The 26022-nt window shown below is 39.6% G+C and overlaps 1 long non-coding RNA gene across 1 annotated transcript in view; it reads right to left on the bottom strand.

Annotated features, from left to right (window-relative positions):
* Positions 1-26022, bottom strand: part of LOC112625205 — a 148261-nt gene that overhangs the window by 110467 nt on the left and 11772 nt on the right. The gene's annotated exons all lie outside the window — the stretch shown is intronic.

The raw sequence follows: 26022 nt of genomic DNA on the forward strand, positions 1-26022 counted from the left end.
TATGCTTTTGTACTTTCACTGGACCTGGAATTGCTGCATCTCACCCATCAGTACCCTCATACCCACCTATAGGTGAAGGACTTTCCTCACGGAAACTAGCCTGTAAATTCTGGAATAGGTGACTGTCCCAACAAATATGCAGACATCAATGTAAGACAAGAAAAGCAGTAAACATCAAGAAAACATGACACTAACAAAGGAAAACCATAATTTCCAGTAGCCAGTCTTCCATAATGGAGATCTACAAATTGCCACAGAAAGATTTCAAACTAAATGTCTTAAGAAAGCTCAAGCTACAAGCAGAATCAATGATATCAAGAAAACAATACATGAACAAAATGGGGTAAATAAAGAGATATAAATAATTTTAAAAAACAACAAAATAAATTCTGAAGCTGAAGAATACAATGAATGAAATGAAAAAAAAATACAACAGTGACAAAGCCGACTTGATCAAGCAGAAAGAAAAAAATTGCAAGCTCAAAGATAGGTAATCTGAAATTACCCAGTTAAAGGAACAACAAAAAAAAAAAGAGTGAAAATGAGTGTGGAAAGCCTATAGGATGTATGAGATACCATCAAGAAGCCCAATTTACACATTTTGATAATGTAAGGAGAAGAGAGAGAAAAAGAAATAATATTTAAAGAAATAATGGCTGAAAATTCCTGAAATATGAGGAAATATATATACATAAGGATATATGAAGCTTAAAATTTCCCAAACAAGGTTAACTCAAAGAGGTCTCCACTGAGGCACATTATAATAAAATTTTTAAATGTCAAAGAAAGAGAGATTTTAAAAGCATCAAGAGAAAAGAGACTCTTCACATACAGAAGAAATTTCATTAGACTACAGATGATTTCTTAGCAGAAACTTTTCAGGCCTGAAGAATAGGCTGATAAATCCTAAGTACTAAAATAATAAGAAAAAAACTACCAAACAAGAATACTTTGCTGAGCCAATCTGTCCTTAAGAAATGAAGAAGAGATAAAGACTTTCCCAGATCAAAAAACAAACAAAAAAGAAATGAGGGAGTTTGTTACCACAAGACCTGCCTTACAAGAAAGTTTCCATGCTGAAATGAAAAGACCTTAGTGAGATGAAAATCTATGAAAATATAAAAATCATTAGTAAAAACAAATACATAGTCACATTCAAAATATTCAAATACTGTAACAGTGATAGATAAATCACTCTTAACTCTGGTATAACAGTTAAAAGACAAAAGTACTTTTTAAAACTATAGTTAAATTTTTCAACAAACATACATAATAAAAATATGTGAGCAGCGAGATCCAGAAACATAAAATATGTTTAGGGGGAGTGGAGGAAAGAAAGAGCAGAGTTTTTGTATGTGATTAAGGTTAACTTGTTATTAGTATAAAATAGACTGGGTTTTTTTTTTATTATTATGCTTTAAGTTCTAGGGTACATGTGCACAACGTGCAAGTTTGTTACATATGTATACTTGTGCCATGTTGGTGTGCTGCACCCATCAACTCATCAGCACCCATCAACTCATCATTTACATCAGGTATAACTCCCAATGCCATCCCTCCCCTTCCCTTCCCATAATAGGCCCTGGTGTGTGATGTTCCCCTTCCAGAGTCCAAGTGATTTCATTGTTCAATTCCCTCCTATGAGTGAGAACATGTGGTGTTTGGTTTTCTGTTCTTGCGATAGTTTGCTGAGAATGATGGTTTCCAGATGCATCCATGTCCCTACAAAGGACACGGATTCATCCTTTTTTATGGTTGCATAGTATTCCATGGTGTATATGTGCCACCTTTTCTTAATCCAGTCTGTCACTGATGGACATTTGGGTTGATTCCAAGTCTTTGCTATTGTGAATAGTGCCGCAATGAACATACGTGTGCATGTGTCTTTATAGCAGCATGATTTATAATCCTTTGGGTATATACTCAGTAATGGGATGGCTGGGTCATATGGTATTTCTAGTTCTAGATCCTTGAGGAATCGCCAAACTGTTTTCCACAATGGTTGAACCAGTTTACAATCCCACCAACAGTGTAAAAGTGTTCCTATTTCTCCACATCCTGTCCAGCACCTGTTGTTTCCTGACTTTTTAATTATTGCCATTCTAACTGTTGTGAGATGGTATCTCATTGTGGTTTTGATTTGCATTTCTCTGATGACCAGTGATGACGAGCATTTTTTCATGTGCCTGTTGGCTGTATGTATGTCTTCTTTTGAGAAATGTCTGTTCATATCCTTTGCCCACTTTTTGATGGGGTTGCTTGTTTTTTTTCTCATAAATTTGTTTGACTTCTTTGTAGGTTCTGGATATTAGCCCTTTGTCAGAGGAGTAGATTGCAAAAATTTTCTCCCATTCTGTAGGTTGCCTGTTCACTCTGATGGTAGTTTCTTTTGCTGTGCAGAAGCTCTTTAGTTTAATCAGATCCCATTTGCCAATTTTAGCTTTTGTTGCCATTGCTTTTGGTGTTTTAGACATGAAGTCTTTGCCCATGCCTATGTCCTGAATGGTATTACCTAGGTTTTCTTCTAGGGTCTTTATGGTTTTAGGTCTAACATTTAAGTCTCTAATCCATCTTGAATTAATTTTCGTATAAGGAGTAAGGAAAGGATTCAGTTTCAACTTTCTACTTATGGCTAGCCAATTTTCCCAGCACCATTTATTAAATAGGGAATCCTTTCCCCATTTCTTGTTTTTCTCAGGTTTGTCAAAGATCAGATGGCTGTAGATGTGTGGTATTATTTCTGAGGGCTCTGTTCTGTTCCATTGGTCTATATCTCTGTTCTGGTACCAGTACTATGCTGTTTTGGTTACTGTAGTCTTGTAGTACAGTTTGAAGTCAGGTAACTCTAATGTGTTTTGTGTTAGCCTCATGGTAATTGCACAGGAAAAACCTATAGTAGATACAGATCAGATAAAGAGTAAGGAATTATCACATATCACTACAGAAAATCAATGACAAAGGAAGTGTGCAAGAGAGGAAGAAAGAAGCAAAAGAACTACAAAAGAGCCAGATACAATTGAAAAATGAAAATAGTAAGTCCATGCCTATCAATATTTACTTTAAATATAAATGGATTATTCAATCAGAAGACATAGAGTGGATAAAAATAAACAAATGTGCACACATGCACACACACACACACACACACCAAACTGTATGCTGCCTATAAGAGACTCACCTCAGCTTTAATGACATTTATAGGTTGAAAGTGAAGGGATGGAAATGGATATGGAAACCAAAACAATGGAGAGGTCACTATACTTACATCAGACAATACAGACTATAAGTCCAAAACTGCCACAAGAGACGAAGAAGGTCATTATAGACAGACAAAAGAATCAACAAATCCAGAGTATATAACAATTGTAAATACATACACCCCCAACATTGAGGCATATGTTACATATATAACATAAATATTACCAGAACTAAACGGAGAAATACACAACACTACAACAAATAGTAGGTAAATTCAATACCTTCACTTTCAACAATTAACATACTTTCCAGAAAGAAAATTAATAAACAAACACTGGATTTGAACTACACTCAGACCAATTGTCCTAACAGACATATGCGGAACATTCCATCCAACAGTAACTAAATACACATTTTTTTCAAGTGCACATTAAACATCCTCCAGGACAGATCATAGTTGAGGCAAAAAAAAAAATAGGCCATAGCACAGGTAAAAAAAATTGTTCCAACCACATGATGTGAAACTAGAAATCAACAATAAGAGAAAAACTAAACATTTATAAATATGTGGAAATTAAACAACACACTCCTAAACAACCAATGAATCAAAGAAGACATCAAAAGAGAAATAAAAAGATTGTAAAACAAATAAATATAAAAGTAAAACATACCAAAACTTATGGGATGCAGCATAATCAGTACAGGGAAGTTACAGTAATAAACACCTATCTCAAGAAAAAAGAAACATTTCAAATAAATAACCCAATTTACACCTTAAGAAACTAAAAAAAAAGAACAATCTATACTTAAAATCAGCAGAAGAAAAGAAATAATAAAGGTCAGAGCAGAAATAAATAGATACTTAAAAAACAACGTAAAAGATCATGGGCTCGGTGCAGTGGCTCACGCCTGTAATCCCAGCACTTTGGGAGGCTGAGGCGGATGGATCACCCGAGGTCAGGAGTTTGTGAACAGCCTGACCAACATGGAGAAACCCCATCTCTACTAAAAATACAAAATTAGCCAGGCGTGTGGCACATGCCTGTAATCCCAGTTACTCATGAGGCTGAGGCAGGAGAACTGCTTGAACCCAGAAGGCAGAGGTTGTGGTGAGCCAGGATTGCACCATTGCACTCCAGCCTGGACAACAAGAGAGAAACTCTGTCTCAAAAAAAGAAAAAAAAAATGTAAAGGATCGAGAAAAAAATTTTTTTGAAAAAATAAAAAAATTGACAAACTTGTATTTAAATTAACTAAGAAAGAAAGAGAGAAGACCCAAATAAATAAAAGTACACATTAAAGAGGAGGCCTTTAAATGACATCACAAAGACACAAATTACTGAAAGAGACTTATGAACAATTATATGCCAACAAATTTGATAAGCTAGATAAATTTGGGTAAATTTCTAGAAACACCACCTACCAACACTGAATCATGAAGAAATAGAAAACTTGGACAGACTAATAATGACTTAAGGAAATTTAACCAATAATCAAAAATCTCTCACCAAAGAAAAACACAGGACCTGATAAAGTTTACTATTTGGTAGACCTCACTATTGAGTTCAACAGTGAATTCTACCGAACATTTAAGGAGAATTAATGTCAGTCATTTTCAAATTCATCCAAAAAATTGAAAGATAAAGAATATTTTTAAACTTATAAGGCTAATATTACCCTAATACCAAAGCCAGATAAAGACACAAAAACATGAAATTACAGGCCAATATCCCTGAGGAACATAAAGGCAAAAATCCTTAACAAAATGTTAGCAACCTGAATTTAACAGCATTAAAAGGATCATATACTTTTATCAAGTGATATTTATCTCTGAGATGCAAGGATGGTTTAACATACCAAAATCAATAAATGTGATACACACTAACCATACGAAACGTAGAAATCATATGATTATCTTATAGATGCAGAAAAGGTATTTAACATAATTCAACATTGTTTCATGATTAAAGGTCTCAACAAATTGGATATAGAAGAAGTGTATCCCATCATAATAAAGGTCATATGTAACAAGCTCCAAAACAACCGTATACTCAAGAGTGAAAAGGTGGGAAGTTTTTCTTCTATAATCAAGAACAAGGTTGTCCACTCTCACCACTTCAACTTAACGTAGTACTAGAAGGCCTAGTTAGGGCAATTAGGCAAGAAGATGAAAAAAAAGCCATCTAAATTAGAAAGGAAGATGTAAAATAGTCTCCTGTTGCAAATGATATGATCTATATATAGATAATCCTAAAGACTCCACCAAAACAGACTGTTAGGACTAAGAAACAATTTCATTAAGGTTTCAGGATACAAAAGCAACATACAAAAAGTAGTAATATTTCTATACACTAACTGAAACTATTTGAAAAATAAATGTTTTAAAATCCCATTTAGAATAGCATCAAAAATAAAATATTTGGAAATAAATTTAAACAAGAAGGTGAAAGATCTGTACACTGAAAACTATAAAACTTTGATAAAGGAAATTGAAGAAGATGCAAATAAATAAAAAGATATTCTGTGTTCATGATTTGGAAAAATTGATATTATTAAAATGTCTACACTATTCAAAGCAATTTATAGACTCATTGCAATCCACGTCAGAATTTCAATGACATTTTTCACAAAAATAGAAAAAATATTCTAAAATTTTTATGGAACCACAAAAGACCCCTAATAGCTAAAGCACTCTTGGGCAAGAAGAACAAAGCTGGGAGTATTACACTTCCTGATTTCCAATTATGTTACAAAGCTATAGTAATCAAAACAGTATGGTACTGGGATAAAAATTAGACATATAGATCAATGGAGCCCAGGAGTTCTAGACCAGCCTGGCCAACATGGCAAAACCCTGTCTCTATGGAAAACACAAAAATTAGCCAGGCATTGTGGCACATGCCTGTAATGCTAGCTACTTAAGGAGGCAAAGGTGGGAGGATCGCTTGAACCCAGCAGAGGTTTCAATGAGCCCAGATCATGCCACTGCCCTCCAGCTTGAATGACAGAGTGAGACTCTGTCAAAAAAAAAAATGTAGAGACCATATTCACATAATTTTATTTACAGTGTATTGTTATAACTGTTCTACTTTACTGTTAGCTATTGTTGTTCATCTCTTACTGTCCCTAATTTATAAATCAACTTGTATGGTAAGCATGTACTTATAGAGAAAAAAGCATAGCATATATAGGGTGCTGCGGGAAGTCAGGGACTCCAAATGGAGGGTCTGGCTGAAGCCATGGTGGAAGAACATAAATTATGAAGATTTCATGGACATTTATTAGTTCCCCAAATTAATACTTTTATAATTTCTTACGCCTGTCTTTACTGCAATCTCTGAACATAAATTGTGAAGAGTTCATGGACACTTAACACTTCCCCAATCAATACCCTTGTGATTTCCTATGCCTGTCTTTAATCTCTTAATCCCGTCATCTTCATAAGCGGAGGATGTATGTCACCTCAGGACCCTGTGATGATTGCATTAACTGCACAAATTGTTTGTAGAGCATGTGTGTTTGAACAATATCAAATCTGGGCACCTTAAGAGCAGGATAACAGCCATTTTCAGGGAACAAGGGAGATAACCTTGAAGTCTGGCTGCCTGTGGGCCAGGCAGGACAGAGCCATATTTCTCTCATTACCGAAAATGGGTAAGAGAACTATCATGGAATTCTTTCCCAAGTAAGGAATATTAATAATTAACAGCCCTGGGGAAAGAATGCATTCCCAAGGCGGGGCCTCTAAAATGGCCACCCTGGGGAGTGTCTGCCTTATGCAGATGTAGATAGGGATGAAACACGCCCTAGTCTCCTGCAGCGCCCCCAGGCTTGCTAGGATTAGGAAATTCCAGCCTGGCGAATTCTAGTCAGACCAGTTCTCTGCTCTTGAACCCTGACAATGCGTGCACAGCAGGACATGGAAGTTCATTAGTGATTCTAGTTTCACCCTAACCTTCTGCCTTGTGATCTTTTGTTACCCTTGAAGCATGTGGTCTCTGTGACCCACACCCTATTCATGCACTCCCTCCTTTTTGAAAATTGCTAATAAAAACTTGCTGGTTTTATGGCTCAGGGGACATCACGGAACCTGCCAACATGTGATGTCACCCCGGGACACCCAGCTCTAAAATTTCTCTCTTTTGTACTCCTTCCCTTTATTTCTCAAAACAGCCAACACTTATGGAAAATAGAAAAGAACCCGTGTGAATTATCGGGGGCAGGTTCCCCCGATAAGGGTTTGGTACTATCTGCTGTTTCATGTCCACTATAGGTACTGGAAGATATATCCCCCAGAAAAGCAGAGACTACTCTATATAGAACATATACAACCCAATAGCAAACAAAACAAATAGCCCAATAAAAATGTAGGCAAATGAGCTGAATAGACATTTTTCCAAAAAAGGCCATGCAAATGGCCAACAGGAATATAAAAATATGCTCAGTGTTACTAATCTTCAGGAAAATGCAAATTAAAACAACAATGAGATATCTCATAGCATTCAATAAGACGGTTATTATCAAAAGGCAAAAGATAGCAAGTGTTGGTGAGGGTATGGAGAAAAGGGACTCCTTGTACACTGTTGGTGGGAATTTAAATTGAATCAGCCATTATGGAAAACAGTATGAAAGTTTTTCAAAAAATTAAAAATGCAATTACCATATGATTCAGCAACCCCACTTCTGGGTATATACCCAAAGGAAATAAAATGATTGTCTCAAACAGATCTATGCACTCTCATAGTCATAGCAGCATTGTTCATGATCGCTAAGATACAGAAGCAATCTAACTGTCCATCACAAATGAATGAATAAAGAAAATGTAGCATATATATATAATGAAATATTATTTTGTCTTACAAAAGAGGGAAATCTTTCCATTTACAACACAATGGATGAACCAGGACATCATGCTAATTTAAATAAGCCAGACATAGAAAGACAAATAAATATGGCATGATCTCACATGTGAAATATAAAAATGAATAACTAAATAAACTTATCACCTCACCTCTTTCCTATTTTTGTGTCTGTGGCAAAAACACTTCAGATATATCTATTCTTTTAGCAAATTTCAAGTATACAACACCTTATTATTAATTTATATTCAACATGCCATACATTAGGTATCCAAAACTTATTTATCTTAAAGGTTGCATCTTTTGACGACCATCTCACACTGCACAGAAAAAATAGGTATGAAGTGAGTTGATGGATATGGTAGTTAGTTTTATGAGGTAAGAATTTCACAATACATAAGTATATCAATGCATTATATCATATATTTCAAATATATACAATTTTGTCAATTATACCTCAATAAAGCTGGAAAAAAACAAATCTAATAGTTCCACTTAAACAATGTTCAGCTTCAATGACTTTGTTTGCCAAAAAATTTTGTTAAAAGGTGTTACAATAATAATCATCTTCTTTAAAATGAGCACTGAAACTCAGAAGATTAATATAGATGTACATAAAATAATGTCAATTTCTTAAATTACAGAGCATTTGGTTTTTAAAACAAGAGTTGTGATTTCTATTTTGATTGGGGCTCTGATAAAAGTCAGCCAGATTCATTTGCTGCATAAATTACTCTCAGATTGTTAACAGAAGTTTTTTCTGCAGCTGCAATAACTCATCCAGGCTGTTACAGAACTATGTAACTCACTGCAGGCAGAACTTCCTAAATGTCAACTTAGGAACCAAAGAGGTTTCATGGATCTATATGAAGCTTTAGCACCATCCTGGGTTTTGAACACAGATGCTCCACAGACCTGTGACTGTATTTACAGTAGCATAATGATTCAGTTGCTATCTTACGTCTAATCTCCAGACTCTAAATATGCCACAAATGCTGCTGTTCACTACTTATGTGCTAGACTTGCCCACCTTGTCTCATACCTACTTTTAACTACTCTTCTTTATGCTTCTCTCCATAATTTTGTGCTAGGCAGTCACCTCCATCGGAAATATTTAGAAAGAGCCAAAAATATATTTAAATGTAAGAAATGCAAGGAGGAATGCACACTCAAGGAGGAATGATGAGGAAATGAGGAGGGATGCAAATAATTCACAGGGTACTAAATATTTTTTGATCTTCCAATTTCCCTCTGTAGTACATTTCCGTATTCATCCTCAACTTGAGCTTCTAAGATAATAAGGCAACAGCAATTCATATCCCGAGATTATCCACAGATAAAATAGACTGTAGCAGCTGCTGCCCTCTGCCCAAGTCCCCCTTCAGTTTTGAAGGATGTAGTCCCTCAGCTGCATAGAGTGCTATGACAGTCCTCAATGGTCACCTCTGTCTCTTGAAATTGCCTGTTGGTAGAGAGAGCTGCCTCTCTTGATGTCACAATCCTTTCCTCAGGGAAATCTGTTTCCAATGCCTGTTGAGGAAGCTTGGCCCCTCACTCACTCAGGTGTGGCTTTCAAAGACAGCTAGGAGGGGGAATTCTCTTAATGGGCAGGGCTTCACGCGCTACACTTGGTCATCTAATTCATGTAGAAAGAGATGCAACCTCAGCCTCAGTTTGGAATACACACAGACGTGTGGGTGCTGAATGGCACAGACAGATCATCAGAGGCCTAGTGGGAGAGAAATTCGGAGATCATAGGCAAGGATATCTGGAGTAGTGTTGTGTAGATGACACTACAGGAGAAGACACAATGTGGGAAGATCTTTCAGTTGCAGGTTAACACCCACCAGAAATCATCTAGTTTGAAAGAAGCACTAGACAGCCAAGTAGACAGAATGACTCAGCCACTTGATGTCAGCCAGCTTCTGTCATTGGCCATTCCAGTGCTGCTGAAATGAACACATGAAAGGGGTAGCTTTAGTGTCAGAGATGTTAGGTTATGCTTGGGCCCAACAGCGTGGGTTCCCACTCATCAGAGCTGGTCTAGCTCCGGATGCTACCAAACGGCAAACTTGCCAGCAACAAAGATGTCATCTTCATCCTCAATACTGCATCATTTCTTGAGGAGACCATCCCATCACTAAGTGGCAAGTTCACCACAGTCTACTTTCATCTTGCAAGGGTCAGCGGTTCATTTTGACAGTAACAAACAAATTCTGAACATGATTTTGCTTTTTCTGCCCCCATGGTTTCAGCCAACACCGTATCTGAATGCTTACAGAGTGTCAGATCCAACAACAGCAATTTCACTTGTAATTATGTCAGGCTGAGAGACAAACTTTAAAACCAAGCAGGTCTATCAGTGGGTCCGTAATGACGGGATCTGCTGGTCCTATCACATGCCACACCACTCTATCGCACAACCTGATGGAGTGCTGAAATAGCCTGTTGAGACACAATGGAGATGTAGGCCCAGACATGCTTCCCTGTGAGAATGAGACAGCACCCTCTACACAACATACTCCACAGTACAGGACATAGCATCTATCCTGAATCAATGAGCATTCGCCGGCTCTGGGTTCCCGATAAACAGAATACATAGATGAGCAACCAAAGTCAAGAGTGGCCTCTGTTACCAACATTCTCAATGACCCACTTGAGGATTTGTGCTTCTTGTTTCTGCAACTCTGGGGTCTGTGGGTTTAAAGATCTTGGTTCCCAAAGGAAGAACATTTCTGCCATGAACACATCATCATTTCCCTTGAATCTAAGTTGTGGTAACTTCCTGAACACATTAAATTTCTCATGGCAAAGGACCAAAAGACAAGAAAAGGAGTCACCATCCTAACAGAGATAGTGGCTTTTGGCCCTCCTTTATCCCCCACCTCAGGAGGAGGAGCTGCTGCTGCACGAAGGAATTTGCTGGCAACATACCTTTGGAAAGTCCTTGACCAATTGTTTTGGTAAATGGACAAGTGCGGCAGCCCCAGCCTGAGGCAGGTGTAGTGCCCAGGATTTCATGCCAGTAGATGACCTGCCTAGAAGAGCAGAGGTAATATCTGAGGGTGAGTAGAATCTAGGATGGACAGTAGAAGAGGGAGACTATACTAATTGTGGGTCTTGAGACCAACTGCAGTGGTCAGGCCTGTAATCTTCCTTGAGGACCCTCACTGGAATCCTTGGAGAGGCTGCCCTAACATTTATGTAAAGAAGCAGAACAAGTACAGCAGGGAATGAACTATAGTAGACACAGCCGAGCTGCCCAGATTCTCCTGCAGGATTGAAGGGCCTGTTCCTTCCCTTTCTCCCGGAACTGGTAGGCATCAGCCCAGAGACGTGCAGTGTACTCTGAGTGCCTCAAGTTTGGGGCTTGACTTACAGTGCCATGGTGCTTAACACACTTGAAGAGAGGGTGAAAGATCTTGTAACTGAGTGACTGTTTTAATTATAGCATAGCAGGGTGTTGACTCTTCTTTTTGGCTTTGAGACAATGTACTTGTTCAAGTCATGAAATCACCTGTTTTCAGAATCACTAAGAGTTGGTCCAAGATAACTTAGTTGACTCAAACACTACATTAATCATGTTATGTGACCTATGAAATAGTCTGCTGGAAAGCAAATTATGTTATTTCATTAAACCATCTTATCAAGGATGACAAAAAAACCCATGAAATAAGCCATTTTTTCTTAATTTCTTCCATGGATTTTGTATTATTCATAAACTAATTCTTAAGCAAGTAATTTAATTTGGGTACAAAAATTAGTATATATTAAGATACAATGGATTTTATGTTATGATTGGAAAGTCATATTCATCTGGACACATTTAGGTGGCAGTTGTAGGATCTTATGTAAGTTTCTGAACTTTTCCGTATTTTAATTTCTGTGCCTTATTTGTTAAATATACCTTCCTTTTTAGCATTGATGTGAAAATTATGAGTCAGTAAGGCACTGAAAATGTGCTTGACAGAGAATAAGCAGTCAAGTTATTACTATTTTTGAATGCCCATCACATGTCAGAGACAATAAGAAGGTTTCACTTGGATAGTTGCTTGTACACACATCATCTCATTTAATGCACACAATAACCCTAATGCATAGCTGTTCTTCATGTTACTCACGAGGAAAATGAGGGCCAGAAAAATGGACAATCGGCTCAAGGTCACACAGCTAGACAGTGGCCATGCTAAGGCAGCAAAGATCACAGCTAGACGGTGGCCATGCTAAGGCAGCAAAGATCACAGCCAGAAGAAACNAGATCACAGCTAGACGGTGGCCATGCTAAGGCAGCAAAGATCACAGCCAGAAGAAACAATCCTGTAGGTACCTTAGCATTTCTTCATAGCCTTTCTTTTCTCAGCTTTATTACGAATCTTTCCATCTGGCCATGTCATCTGTTTCGCCTATTCTCCAGAAGTCAAGAGATTAAATCTAAATCTCAACAGTCTTGTCCTTGATGCAATAGAGAGCTGAAATCCTCTCTTAGGATACATATTAATATAGGCCAGGCGCGGTGACTCAAGCCTGTAATCCCAGCACTTTGGGAGGCCGAGGGGGAGGATCATGAGGTCAGGAGATCAAGATGATCCTGGCTAACACGGTGAAACCCTGTCTCTACTAAAATTACAAAGAATTAACGGGGCGTGGCAGTTAACCTGTAGTCCCAGCTACCCAGCTTCTCGGGAGGCTGAGGCAGGAGAATGGTGTGAACCCGGGAGGTGGACCTTGCAGTGAGCTGAGATTGTGCCACTGCACTCCAGCCTGGGTGACAGAGTGAGGCTCCATCTCAAAAAAAAAAAAAAAAAAGAGAAAGAATACACACAATATAAAGCTTGATTCTTCTAGCAGCCCTGAGAGCCAGCTCTAAGTTTGTTGATGAAATACCTGTTCCAGCGTACCCCTCAAATATTGCTCTCCGAATATTTTTTGTTTGATTCAAAGAAGTTTGCATGCTTTTATCCATTTGATAACAAAATTTTCTGCAAATCCACCTGAGACATGGACTATATGCATGTGGATTTTTTATTGAAAGCAAGTTTACCGCTCTATCCTTCCATTTTTCTTCAAAGTATCAAAGTATCAAGTGTACTGAAGTTTGTTACCTCAGTGTTGAATGCCATTTTTTGTTTGTTTGTTTTTTTGAGACGGAGCCTCGCTGTGTCACCCAGGCTGGAGTGTAGTGGCGTGATCGCAGCTCGCTGCAACCTCCACCTCTTGAGTTCAAGCAATTCTGTTTCCTCACCCTCCCAAGTAGCTGAGACTACAGGCACTCACTGCCATACCCAGCTAATTTTTGTGTTTTTAGTAGACATGGGGTTTCACCATATTGGTCAGGCTGGTCTTGAACTCCTGACCCGAACTGATCCACCCACTTTGGACTCCCAAAGTGCTGGGATTACAGGCATGAGCCCCTTGACTGGCCCATTTTTATATCATAAAATAAAGCTACATATTTATTTACCTATAGTTTTCAAAGTATTGTCGCAGAGTTATTGTATCTAAAGCAAGACTTAACTTTCAACGTTCAATTACATCATTCACTATGTTGTACTTATTTGACATTATATCACCATTGGTTCATATTGGTTTTCCTCCTTTGAACTGAGTCAAATATTAACAGTAAAAAGTTATATTTTTGATAAAACTTTGAAGCACACTAAATAGGAAATTTATAATTAAGTTATAGATCTGTTAAAATATGTTTTTAAAGGTATATTTCAAGTTTTCTATCAGAAAATATAGCAATTGATGAGAGATATCTAGTGCCTTTTTATTAATAGAAAATGGCCGAAGCTTAGTCATCGCTCTTGGAAAATCACAAATAATTTTTTGAAAACCGCATACAGATAATAATGAATGTCTACATTTATAAGAAAGTAGAATAATGTTTTGTTATGTCATCATCTATTAGAAACATATAATTTTTTAAACTACAATAACTATAGGTCCATGGACTGAGTTGAATTATTTCATTAGAAAATAATTTTAAAAGAAAGCCAATTCAATTATCAACATAAAATATTGTGAAATGGAGTTAATATCTTACTTGTAATACTTCTAGACTTTTTAAAAGGACTAATATTAAAAGAGAACGAGAGAGAGAGAAGCTTGATTAGCCATTAGGGAAATGCAAATATAAACCAAAATTAGATACCACTTTGCACCAAGTGTAAAGTGAATGGCTACAGTAGAAAAGACAGATAATCACAAGTACTGGTGAGGATGTGGTGAGATCGGACCCTTCATGTTCTGCTGGTGTGTATATAAAATGTGCAGCTTCTTTAGAAAACAGTCTGGCAGTTCCCCACACAGTTAGACAGAGTTACCATATGATCAAGCAATTTCACTCCTCAGTGAATACCCAAGAAAAATGAAAACAGGTGTCCACACAAAAGTCTGTACACAAATGTATACAGCAGCATTACCCACATAGCCCCAAAGTGGAGTCAACCCAAATGTCCGCCTGAAGAAGGGACAAACAAATGCCACCATTCATACAATGGAACACTATTCAGCAATAAAAAGGAGTTCAGTACAGATACGCGTTACAACGTGAAGGAATTTTGAAATCATGTTAAGTGAAAGAAGACAGTCACCAAGGATGGCTGTATGATTCCATTTATAACAAGTGTCCAGAACAGGCAAATTTATAGAGACAGAAGCTAGATAGGTGATTACCTAAGGCTGGGGAAATGGGGAGATTTAAGAGCCCTGACTGAGTACAGAATTTATTTTAGAGATCATAAAGAGTGTTTTAAAACTGATTGTGATGATGGCTGTACAACTCCGTAAATACACCAAAAATAATTAAATTGTATTTTAAAAGTGGGTAAATTTTGTGGTGTGAAGATTATATCTTAACAAAGTTGTTTAAAAAAGAGAAACAGTGAAGTGTGTCACACTTAAATGAAAAAATCTTCATTTCCCTCCAGATTTATTTAGAAGTCTTGCCAAAGTATAGTGTATGTAATAAATTGAACCATGAATAGTACTGAATTTTAATCATACTTTACTAACTCTTAATCAAAATATATGCTAGATTAATACTGTTCAATTTATAATTACTCTGAATGGGCTTTTAAATAGTACTAAATTACTCTAGGTATGAAAAGTCTTTGAAATGAATATTCCACTTATAGAAATATATCCTTCAGAAATAATTAACCACATGTATAATTATTTCACTTCAAGAATGTTCACTAATAATGTTTCTGATAATAAAAATTTAGGACAATCAAAATGCCCAACATTAAGTATTAGTTTAGATAACTTCACATTATTTAAAGATTCAATAAGAGATTTTTTTTAAAAAGCTATGAACGTACCTATTGAATTGAAAATGCTTATAATATAGAGTGTAATCACTAAAACAGTTTTAAATGAGCATGTACAGTGTAACCATTTTTCTTAAAGATATCCAGGGAAAGTTGTCTATTAATAGTAATGGTTGTCTCTGGGTAGTGTGAGCATACGCTTATGGTGTGTCTCCTTTTATTCATCTATATTTACAAGTCTTTCCTATAATGAGTATCTATTGATTTGGTAACATGTAAGATATTTTTAATTTTAAAAGGTAACCAAATCTCCTTTTATGGCTAACAGCAAGCAGCACAAAATACTGTGTCGCTCCCTGAATATTTCACCAGAAGGGTTAACTCACATTACCCTGGAAGGAAGACAATAAGAAAGGGTGAGCCTGACGGAATAGAGAGAGAGGCTGAGGAGTAGTTCTATCTGCTTGTTTTTCCATGGTGACAGTGGAATATTCATCACAGATGGATGAGACTTAACATTGCTCAGACTATCATTAGCTGTTTTCATCAATCACTGTCCAATTACTGCTAATCCTCTACCATCCTCATCCTGTGGGGGAAAAAAAAAAATGACAGACTCTGTGTATCAAGCAAGGTTCCCAGGTACAAGCAACAAGAAAAAAAATGAAGTTGGCCATTTTAAGATAAATGAATCAACTGGAAGTATGTAGAGGACTCAGAAAACAAAGGTGAAATAGGGGAACCTGCTTAAACAACCAGTAAGAAGCAAAGAAGTTCTAGAAACCAAGTTGCAACAAATTCCTAAATGGAATGTTAGTACCCAGGACCACTCTTAGGCCCAGGCAAGAAGGGCCATTGCCCCGGCTCTGGGTTTTAAAGAAACTCTGGTCCTGTGGCCTTGTCCCTGAGGCAACAGTCTATGAAGTTGAGGATACATGTTACCCAGAGCCCAAGCCCTGCCTTGAGACCATGTTGGGACACATATGACCCCAGAATTGTTTGCACAAGAAGTCCTGAACCCACTTCAAAGCCTATGCTGTCCTCTTCACAGGCTCCACCCACTCAAATAGAACGTGCATACGGGCGGACCTAGGTGAAGAGTAGCCAACGTGCAGCTTTCTCTTGGGGGTGATGGATGAAGCTTAGATCTACAGGTCAGGCTGTCCACTTGTGTAGGCACAAATTTCTGACAGAGCAAAACACAGCCAAGAGTACGAATGTAGGGGAATAGGGCTCGCAGACTAAGACCAACCCTGGAGGCCAGTATTACCAAGCTTCCGGAATCCAGCATGCAAGCCCAAGGGATTTAAGAATTCTAAACTGAAACCTGGCCACTTGGGTTTTTATGAGGGCACATTTTTCCAGGGAGTAGAATATATATATATATATATATATATATAATACATATGATTAAGGAGTTTTTAAGATCAACTTGCAACTTTTAAATATTTAGTTTTACAACATGTGGACTTACATGTATACTGTTGGGTCTTGCAAATGTCATCATTGACAGACAAACCTAACAAATTCTAAGTATACGCTGGTCACTCCTTTATCTTTGCATTTCTTTTCCAAGATTCAAAGTCTCAGGTAACAAATGTATTCGTCCCAGGTCATGAGCCACTCCCTTGCTGCCAGGTCTTGAGAGAGGGGAATATGGCCTTTGGCATCTTCTCCAGTGGGAGGCAGGGCCCTATTGACCCACAGGAACATACACAATGGTGACAACCTGCTCTTCTTCTGTTAATAAGGAGAGGTAAGTATATGCTGGACCGCCAAACAAGGCAAAATCCAAAGAAACATGCATTGTATTGGGAGGAAGAAGGCCAACCTTAGTCAACTAGCTATGTGAGGTCAATGTCATTAGGCCTCTTTTTCTCCCATATAAAATAACCATAATAACGCCTACTTTATTGGATTGTTAAGAGCATTAAAAAGATAGTATGTGTGAACAAATGCTCTGCAAACTGCAAAGTGCTTTACAAATTAGCGTATTAGTGTTACGCTCTTGGGAGAGCTCTGGCAGTTGCTAATCAAGAATTAAGAGAAATATACTAATTAGAGGAGACACCTGACAATGATGAAGAGCGGTGGCAGGCAAGACTCCACCTGCTTCACTGCAGCCCTATTCAAATCTTTACATTTTGTGTGCTGCTGCTCAGCCCCACATTACAATAAATATCTCCCATATAATCTGCACAATTTCCCTACAGTAAATTGTCAAGCTTCATTTGGTCATCCCTATAAACTCAATATACTCTAAGCAGGTTGTTAAGTACATTCAAGGATTTCACAATGAACAGCTGAGATCCAGTTATCATTAAAATGAAGTGCTGACATTAGAATAAAGCCACAAGAAAGTGTTTACTGCTACTGCTGCTCTGGAATTATAATTGTTTCTTTGCTTGGCCTTTAGAGGACTGAATCATCTGATGCATATCTATCTTGTTTAGTAATAAGATCTGAAACCTAATGTTGAAATGTCCATATATATGTTTATTAGAACTGGAAACCAGGTCCACATTGAGCTCACAAAACCATAGCTTCTTTATTAATTGCCTACATTTATTATCTATGCTGGCTGCATACAATTTTATGAGGTGATAACTATTTTCCAATTTAACAGAGTATAAGCAGCAAAATGGAGAGTTTGGGAAGAAGCCTGACGTTTAGTAGGAAGCAAAAGATAAGAGTGAAGTGTTTTGATTTAGGAGAAGATGTACATCCAAAGAGACTTCTCTCTTAGGAAACATGAGACTTTTGCTGTAAAGCTCAACCTAGATGCAAAGGAGACTAAAGACAAGCATCCCAGACAATTACAGACCCAGCATTGGGAAGGGAATAAGTTGGAATTGATTCGTAAGACACTTAGATGAAGCTAAGACAATGGACATTACATTAGCTAACCCTGAATTTGGTGCTGGAAAGATTTGTCAAAACCTTATCTATTTCTTATGAGTGCAGAGAACAAATAGTTCAAAACACAGTATCTGTAGATAACTCTGTAAAACAAAACAAATTTGTTGTTTGGTTAATTCTCCTCAAGACATAGGTTGCAGCTGATATTAAATTTCTCCTCATAAACTATCATTTTATGGCAATGGATTGGTCAAGGAAGGATAAAGCAACTTGGAAAGAACTATCGTGATACCTGCCCTGAGAAGCCAAAATTTGGTTTAACCTGGCGTTGTGTACTGTTTGGTTCTAGAAAAGCTAAGTTTATAAAATATTGTATGGCAGGTAAATTTAAAGGTTAGTAACCATCTTGGATGTTCTGCTCTTCTGCTCCACCGCAATAAAGTCTCTCTAAATGCAATGTTTGGGACAGAGTTGCTCTGGGAAATATAGTGGTTTGAAAGGTGATTATTGTACCCGAGATGAATATGTTATTATCTTATTGGACATAGCATCAAATGCTATTTATGAAAATGCTTATCACTGCCACAGGCTTCTGGTCTATACTGGTGAAGACATCACCACAGCACAGCACCTCAACAGAGTGCACACTGCGACTCAATGCTATCGTAAAGTCATCACCTAAAACTTTCTTGCCTCAGACACCTGAATGGCAGTGTCTTCACTCAGGTCCCCACTCAAATGTCACCCCATCAGCAAGGCCTTCTTCAATAGCACTGTATAAAATGGCAACTCCACTCTCCAAACAAGCACTTCTCCTTTCTCCACATTATTTATCTCTACCCCACTATGGCCATCTAATGAAGTCTACATGTATTTGATTCCATATTAGTTTTTCCTCTCTCTATATATTTTTGCTTGTCCAGCCCCATGGACCCAAAAGTATAGTCTGAGCAAGATGTTTGAAACCACCTTTGCAAAAATTATGATAGCAAAAGTAATCAGATATGGTTGAATCCATCTTGCTTCTAACCTCACATGCTGCCCTTGTTCACTCCTGGGCATAGGCCAAGCTAACTATGGGAGGAATTTGGTTTATAGTTTAACTTTAAACAAAGACAACAGTCCTTTCCTGAAACTAACTCCCTTCCCAATGGCTCCTATAGATACTGTCACTATTGTAAAACCTAACATTGGTGTTTGAGCTATTTTTTGGACCTCGCATTCTGATGGATCAGTTGGCACCACCTGGTCCGGTAACCCATACCAAGAAACTGGTTTATGTGGTCTTGTGACCCTCACCCAGGAACTGACTCAGCACAAGAAGACAGTTTCCAGCTTCAGTGATTTCATCCCTGACCCAACCAATCAGCATCCCCATTCCCTACGCCCTGCCCGTCAAACTACCCTTAAAAACACCTAGTCTCTGAATTTATTGGGGAGGCAGATTTGAGAATTATCTCCCATCCTTCTGCTTGGTTGGCCCTGTGATTATCAAACTCTTTCTGTGCTGCAAAACCTACTGTTCTCAGTGAATTGGCTTTTCTGGGCAGTGGGCAAGAAGAACCCGTCAGGCTATTACACCCTCACAGAAGAAGATCCTGTCAGGCTGTTACACCCTCACAGAAGAAGATCCCATCAGGTTGTTACACCCTCACAGACGAAGATCCCATCAGGCTGTTACACCCTCACAGGAGAGAAGAACCCGTCAGGCTGTTACACCCTCACAGAAGAAGATCCCGTCAGGCTGTTACACCCTCACAGGAGAGAAGAACCCGTCAGGCTGTTACACCCTCACAGAAGAAGATCCCGTCAGGCTGTTACACCCTCACAGGAGAGAAGAACCCGTCAGGCTGTTACACCCTCACAGAAGAAGATCCCGTCAGGCTGTTACACCCTCACAGGAGAGAAGAACCCGTCAGGCTGTTACACCCTCACAGAAGAAGATCCCGTCAGGCTGTTACACCCTCACAGGAGAGAAGAACCCGTCAGGCTGTTACACCCTCACAGAAGAAGATCCCGTCAGGCTGTTACACCCTCACAGGAGAGAAGAACCCGTCAGGCTGTTACACCCTCACAGAAGAAGATCCCGTCAGGCTGTTACACCCTCACAGGAGAGAAGAACCCGTCAGGCTGTTACACCCTCACAGAAGAAGATCCCGTCAGGCTGTTACACCCTCACAGGAGAGAAGAACCCGTCAGGCTGTTACACCCTCACAGAAGAAGATCCCGTCAGGCTGTTACACCCTCACAGGAGAGAAGAACCCGTCAGGCTGTTACACCCTCACAGAAGAAGATCCCGTCAGGCTGTTACACCCTCACAGGAGAGAAGAACCCGTCAGGCTGTTACACCCTCACAGAAGAAGATCCCGTCAGGCTGTTACACCCTCACAGGAGAGAAGAACCCGTCAGGCTGTTACACCCTCACAGAAGAAGATCCCGTCAGGCTGTTACACCCTCACAGGAGAGAAGAACCCGTCAGGCTGTTACACCCTCACAGAAGAAGATCCCGTCAGGCTGTTACACCCTCACAGGAGAGAAGAACCCGTCAGGCTGTTACACCCTCACAGAAGAAGATCCCGTCAGGCTGTTACACCCTCACAGGAGAGAAGAACCCGTCAGGCTGTTACACCCTCACAGAAGAAGATCCCGTCAGGCTGTTACACCCTCACAGGAGAGAAGAACCCGTCAGGCTGTTACACCCTCACAGAAGAAGATCCCGTCAGGCTGTTACACCCTCACAGGAGAGAAGAACCCGTCAGGCTGTTACACCCTCACAGAAGAAGATCCCGTCAGGCTGTTACACCCTCACAGGAGAGAAGAACCCGTCAGGCTGTTACACCCTCACAGAAGAAGATCCCGTCAGGCTGTTACACCCTCACAGGAGAGAAGAACCCGTCAGGCTGTTACACCCTCACAGAAGAAGATCCCGTCAGGCTGTTACACCCTCACAGGAGAGAAGAACCCGTCAGGCTGTTACACCCTCACAGAAGAAGATCCCGTCAGGCTGTTACACCCTCACAGGAGAGAAGAACCCGTCAGGCTGTTACACCCTCACAGAAGAAGATCCCGTCAGGCTGTTACACCCTCACAGGAGAGAAGAACCCGTCAGGCTGTTACACCCTCACAGAAGAAGATCCCGTCAGGCTGTTACACCCTCACAGGAGAGAAGAACCCGTCAGGCTGTTACACCCTCACAGAAGAAGATCCCGTCAGGCTGTTACACCCTCACAGGAGAGAAGAACCCGTCAGGCTGTTACACCCTCACAGAAGAAGATCCCGTCAGGCTGTTACACCCTCACAGGAGAGAAGAACCCGTCAGGCTGTTACACCCTCACAGAAGAAGATCCCGTCAGGCTGTTACACCCTCACAGGAGAGAAGAACCCGTCAGGCTGTTACACCCTCACAGAAGAAGATCCCGTCAGGCTGTTACACCCTCACAGGAGAGAAGAACCCGTCAGGCTGTTACACCCTCACAGAAGAAGATCCCGTCAGGCTGTTACACCCTCACAGGAGAGAAGAACCCGTCAGGCTGTTACACCCTCACAGAAGAAGATCCCGTCAGGCTGTTACACCCTCACAGGAGAGAAGAACCCGTCAGGCTGTTACACCCTCACAGAAGAAGATCCCGTCAGGCTGTTACACCCTCACAGGAGAGAAGAACCCGTCAGGCTGTTACACCCTCACAGAAGAAGATCCCGTCAGGCTGTTACACCCTCACAGGAGAGAAGAACCCGTCAGGCTGTTACACCCTCACAGAAGGAGAACCCGTCAGGCTGTTACACCCTCACAGAAGGAGAACCCATCAGGCTGTTACACCCTCACAGAAGGAGAACCCGTCAGGCTGTTACACCCTCACAGAAGGAGAACCCGTCAGGCTGTTACACCCTCACAGAAGGAGAACCCGTCAGGCTGTTACACCCTCACAGAAGGAGAACCCGTCAGGCTGTTACACCCTCACAGAAGGAGAACCCGTCAGGCTGTTACACCCTCACAGAAGGAGAACCCGTCAGGCTGTTACACCCTCACAGAAGGAGAACCCGTCAGGCTGTTACACCCTCACAGAAGGAGAACCCGTCAGGCTGTTACACCCTCACAGAAGGAGAACCCGTCAGGCTGTTACACCCTCACAGAAGGAGAACCCGTCAGGCTGTTACACCCTCACAGAAGGAGAACCCGTCAGGCTGTTACACCCTCACAGAAGGAGAACCCGTCAGGCTGTTACACCCTCACAGAAGGAGAACCCGTCAGGCTGTTACACCCTCACAGAAGGAGAACACGTCAGACTGTTACACCCTCACAGAAGAAGAACCCATCAGGCTGTTACACCCTCACAGCACTCAGTGATGGTTCTTAGGTGAAAGGAACAACTTACAAGCAAGTGGATCTGGATGAGTCTAGTCCTGAGATGTGTAGCATGTTTGCTCAGTAGAACAAAGCCTTCAGGGATGTCTGGTTCACATGTGGCAGTCAAAAAAGTTACAATATTAAATTATAAACCGTCTTCCTTCCCTTTCCTTTTTTCCCTTTAAATTCTCAATAAGATTCTATTCTGAAATAAAATAGAACAAAAGCTGATGTGCTACTAACAAAACCTTCTAAAGCAAATTTCAAAGTAAGAGCAAGTTAAGGCATGCCAATTTATTGTCATACTCTTGGATTAAATTCCCACTTTTTGCCTGTATTTTCACATCTGTAATTTGGAGGAATAACTTCATGGGTTGTTACAAACAGCAATTAATAACTGTGTGTTTTAAGTGTTAGTTTTAAGTATTACTTTGTGTGTAGCAAAAAGATTTCTGATAGTGCTATAATTCTTCAAGAGTAGGGTCCTAAGTAAAACAGAATGTCACCCTTACTACTTGATGATTGTCTTCTGAAATAACATATTCAAACACATGTACTTTACTTACTATGAAGCATTTTATGGCTTTGACAAAACCATTTCAACCCCATTCTTTCCCATGCTTTAAGGGTTTTTTTAGGTAGCTCAAACTCAGCACATCTACAAAATATCTCATCATCTTTCCCCCTACATTCTGTGTCTATACCTGAATTCTCTTTGATGAATAGCAAAATTTCCTTCAAGTTACTCTTACCAATAACTTTGGATATAGCTCTGTGAAAGGAAAAGAAAATCTCAGGGCCCCAAACTCTCTGCCAAAGGGAAAGCAAGTCACACAAGAAAACTGCCTTCCTCTTGTTCCCAAGCAGACAGCTATAATTTCACATGGGAAATGTAGATTTGCCAAGCCAGAAAAAGGCACACTTGACTTTTTCCACCACTCCTCTCTTTTCACACGTAAAATGAAGATTCTGTGAGTGCTAACCAAAGCCTCGCAAGAATGTAATTACCACACTGCCTAAGTTCTGCCTCCCCCCACTTTTTTTTCTTTCCTCCTTCTCCTCCTGACTGCTCTTTCCACCTTTAGTATTGAAGTTCCCAAAACCTTCTTTGGAAAAAGCACATTCCACAGTCCAGGCACATCCTCAACCTTGGCAACACAAACCTCTAAATCTGTCGCAGACACTTTTGGTTTACAGCGTGATGCATCCTGATGCCTGCATTCTGAAGCCAGATTGAGCTGGATCTAAACTCTGCTTTATCAACACCTGTGCAATCTCAGTCAAGAGATCGAAACTCTCTGAGTCCCCAGTTCCTTTGTCATTGAAGTGAGTACAGAGTACCCACTCATAGGTTCCTTGTGAAGAGTAAACGAGATAATGTTCACAAAGTACTTAGCATGCTACTGGCTTATAATATGTATTCAATTAAAATTGATGATGACGATTCAGGCTTTAATCATTTCTTGCATTGATTGCTTTCTTATCAGTTTTTCTTTCAAGAACATGCAATTCTTCCTGCTCTGGTTTTGTTTCTCCACGTGTCTACAGAGCTTCCAGAGGGTTACATTTAAAGTACATGACTGTTCATGCCAACCTCCTACTGTCCTTCAATGGCTCCCCAAGGCTTTCTTTCTAAAGTAAAAACTCCTTTCATTAGCACGCAAGTCCCTTCATGGCTTGAGCGCCCTCTGTTCCTCTAACTTCATGTCTAATGCTCTCCAGACTTGCATTTCTGCAACAGACAGATCCAACTGCTTTGAGCACTTTCAATGAGTCATGCAGATCATGCGTCTGTACACCCCACCTGAATATACAAGGCACTAGCCATTGTCCCAATTTATCAAGCAAATGCTTACTCACATCTTAGGGAAACTTCCTTAATAATTTAAATTCTCCTGTATCTTTTCTCCCCCAGCACAGTGTACGTATATTTGTTGCAAGGCTTATTACATTTTGGTGTGGATGTGATTAACTTGTTTATTTCTTTCCAAGTAATCAAACCAATTCACCTTTCCATCTCACAGTGTTAGACACCGTGCTTGGCACATACAGATATATAATGGATATATATTAACTAAGCATATACGTATGTTAAAATGAGATCTGAGTCATGAAGATAACGAGCTTCTCTTTTCCAGCTCACTGCAGTACTCTTTTTATTGTGCCTGATTCTGATGGGCTCCATTTTAGAATTTTAAGGCTGTGAGGTTGTGTTACCAGAAAGGGGTCGCGATCCTGACTGCACAAGAGGGTCCCTGGATCTCTCCCATGAAAGAATTCAGGGTGAGTCCCCAGTGCAAAGTAAAAGCAAGTTTATTAAGAAAGTAGCGAAAGTACAGCTACTCCATAGACTGAGTCGGGCGTTTCCAAAAGTAAGAGGAGGAACACGTCCACCCTAGGTACAATGCTTGTATACATGGGGAAGTGTGCTCTGCCACAAGGGTTTGTGATAAAGGATTAATTTTTTTAATTACTGTATTTTGCAAGCATCAGTATTATTATCTTTAAAGCAAAATTAGGAATGCCTTTGTTCTCCAAATATCGGGATACCTGGACACCCCCAGGTCAGGTTTTGTTTAATAAACATTATTAATCTGTTTCCTTAGCCATAAACACCTAGAGGTGAGGAATGCCTGACTTTCTGGGAATGCGGCCCGGCAAGTCCCAGCATCATTTTCCTGCCCCTCGCTCAAGATGGAGTCGCTCAGGCTTCAACACCTCTGACAGTTGACGGGGCATTATAAAGTAGTAGATCTCTCATCCGAAACAAGAATCCCCACTGCACCTTATTTCCAAAATGAGTGAAAAAGAAAATATCTTCAAAGAGGTTATCTGTGCTCCTGTCCCGTACAAGCAAGAGAAAATCCACTCTACTTCACTTAGGACTAAAATGTTAAGTGTCTGCTTCAAGGTGAAAGATTTAACTGCTATTTTTTACGTGTGGCACTGATAAAACTCAAAATGGGTCACAAGGCAGAATAGCATGACAATGATGTCAGATTTAGGGAGGCACAAGTACTTCTGTCTTTACAGGATTATTTCTTAGATGTCAACTGGGCTCAGAGAGAGTATACTCAAGGTCTTTTTTTCTTCCTTTTCTTTTTAATTAGTGTGGGTCAGAGGAATTTTGGGAGTGGATCAATAGATTGTCAACCCCCGACTACATCAATGTACCTTCCAAGGGAAAATAGACAATTTAGTTAAGCTCTGCATTTCCTGAACAACTTCCAGATCAATAGTTCATTATCTGCTATATTTGCCAATATGTAAAGCCTTCAGGCTAGTTGCCATCATTAAGCAAACAAACAAATGAAAATTTCTTCTTTAATTTTTGGCGTTAGCTTTGACCCTTCTTCTGCTTGTCACTTTTTCTTTAAGGAATATGCAATTCTAAATGCTTCTCATTTAGACAGTAGCTTTGACATCCAGTACAAGTGGATCACTCACCTTTTACAAAACAGTGAAGCTACTTATCAGATTTCCTGGT

Source organism: Theropithecus gelada, chromosome 5, assembly GCF_003255815.1.
Source record: "Theropithecus gelada isolate Dixy chromosome 5, Tgel_1.0, whole genome shotgun sequence".
NCBI lineage: Eukaryota > Metazoa > Chordata > Mammalia > Primates > Cercopithecidae > Theropithecus > Theropithecus gelada.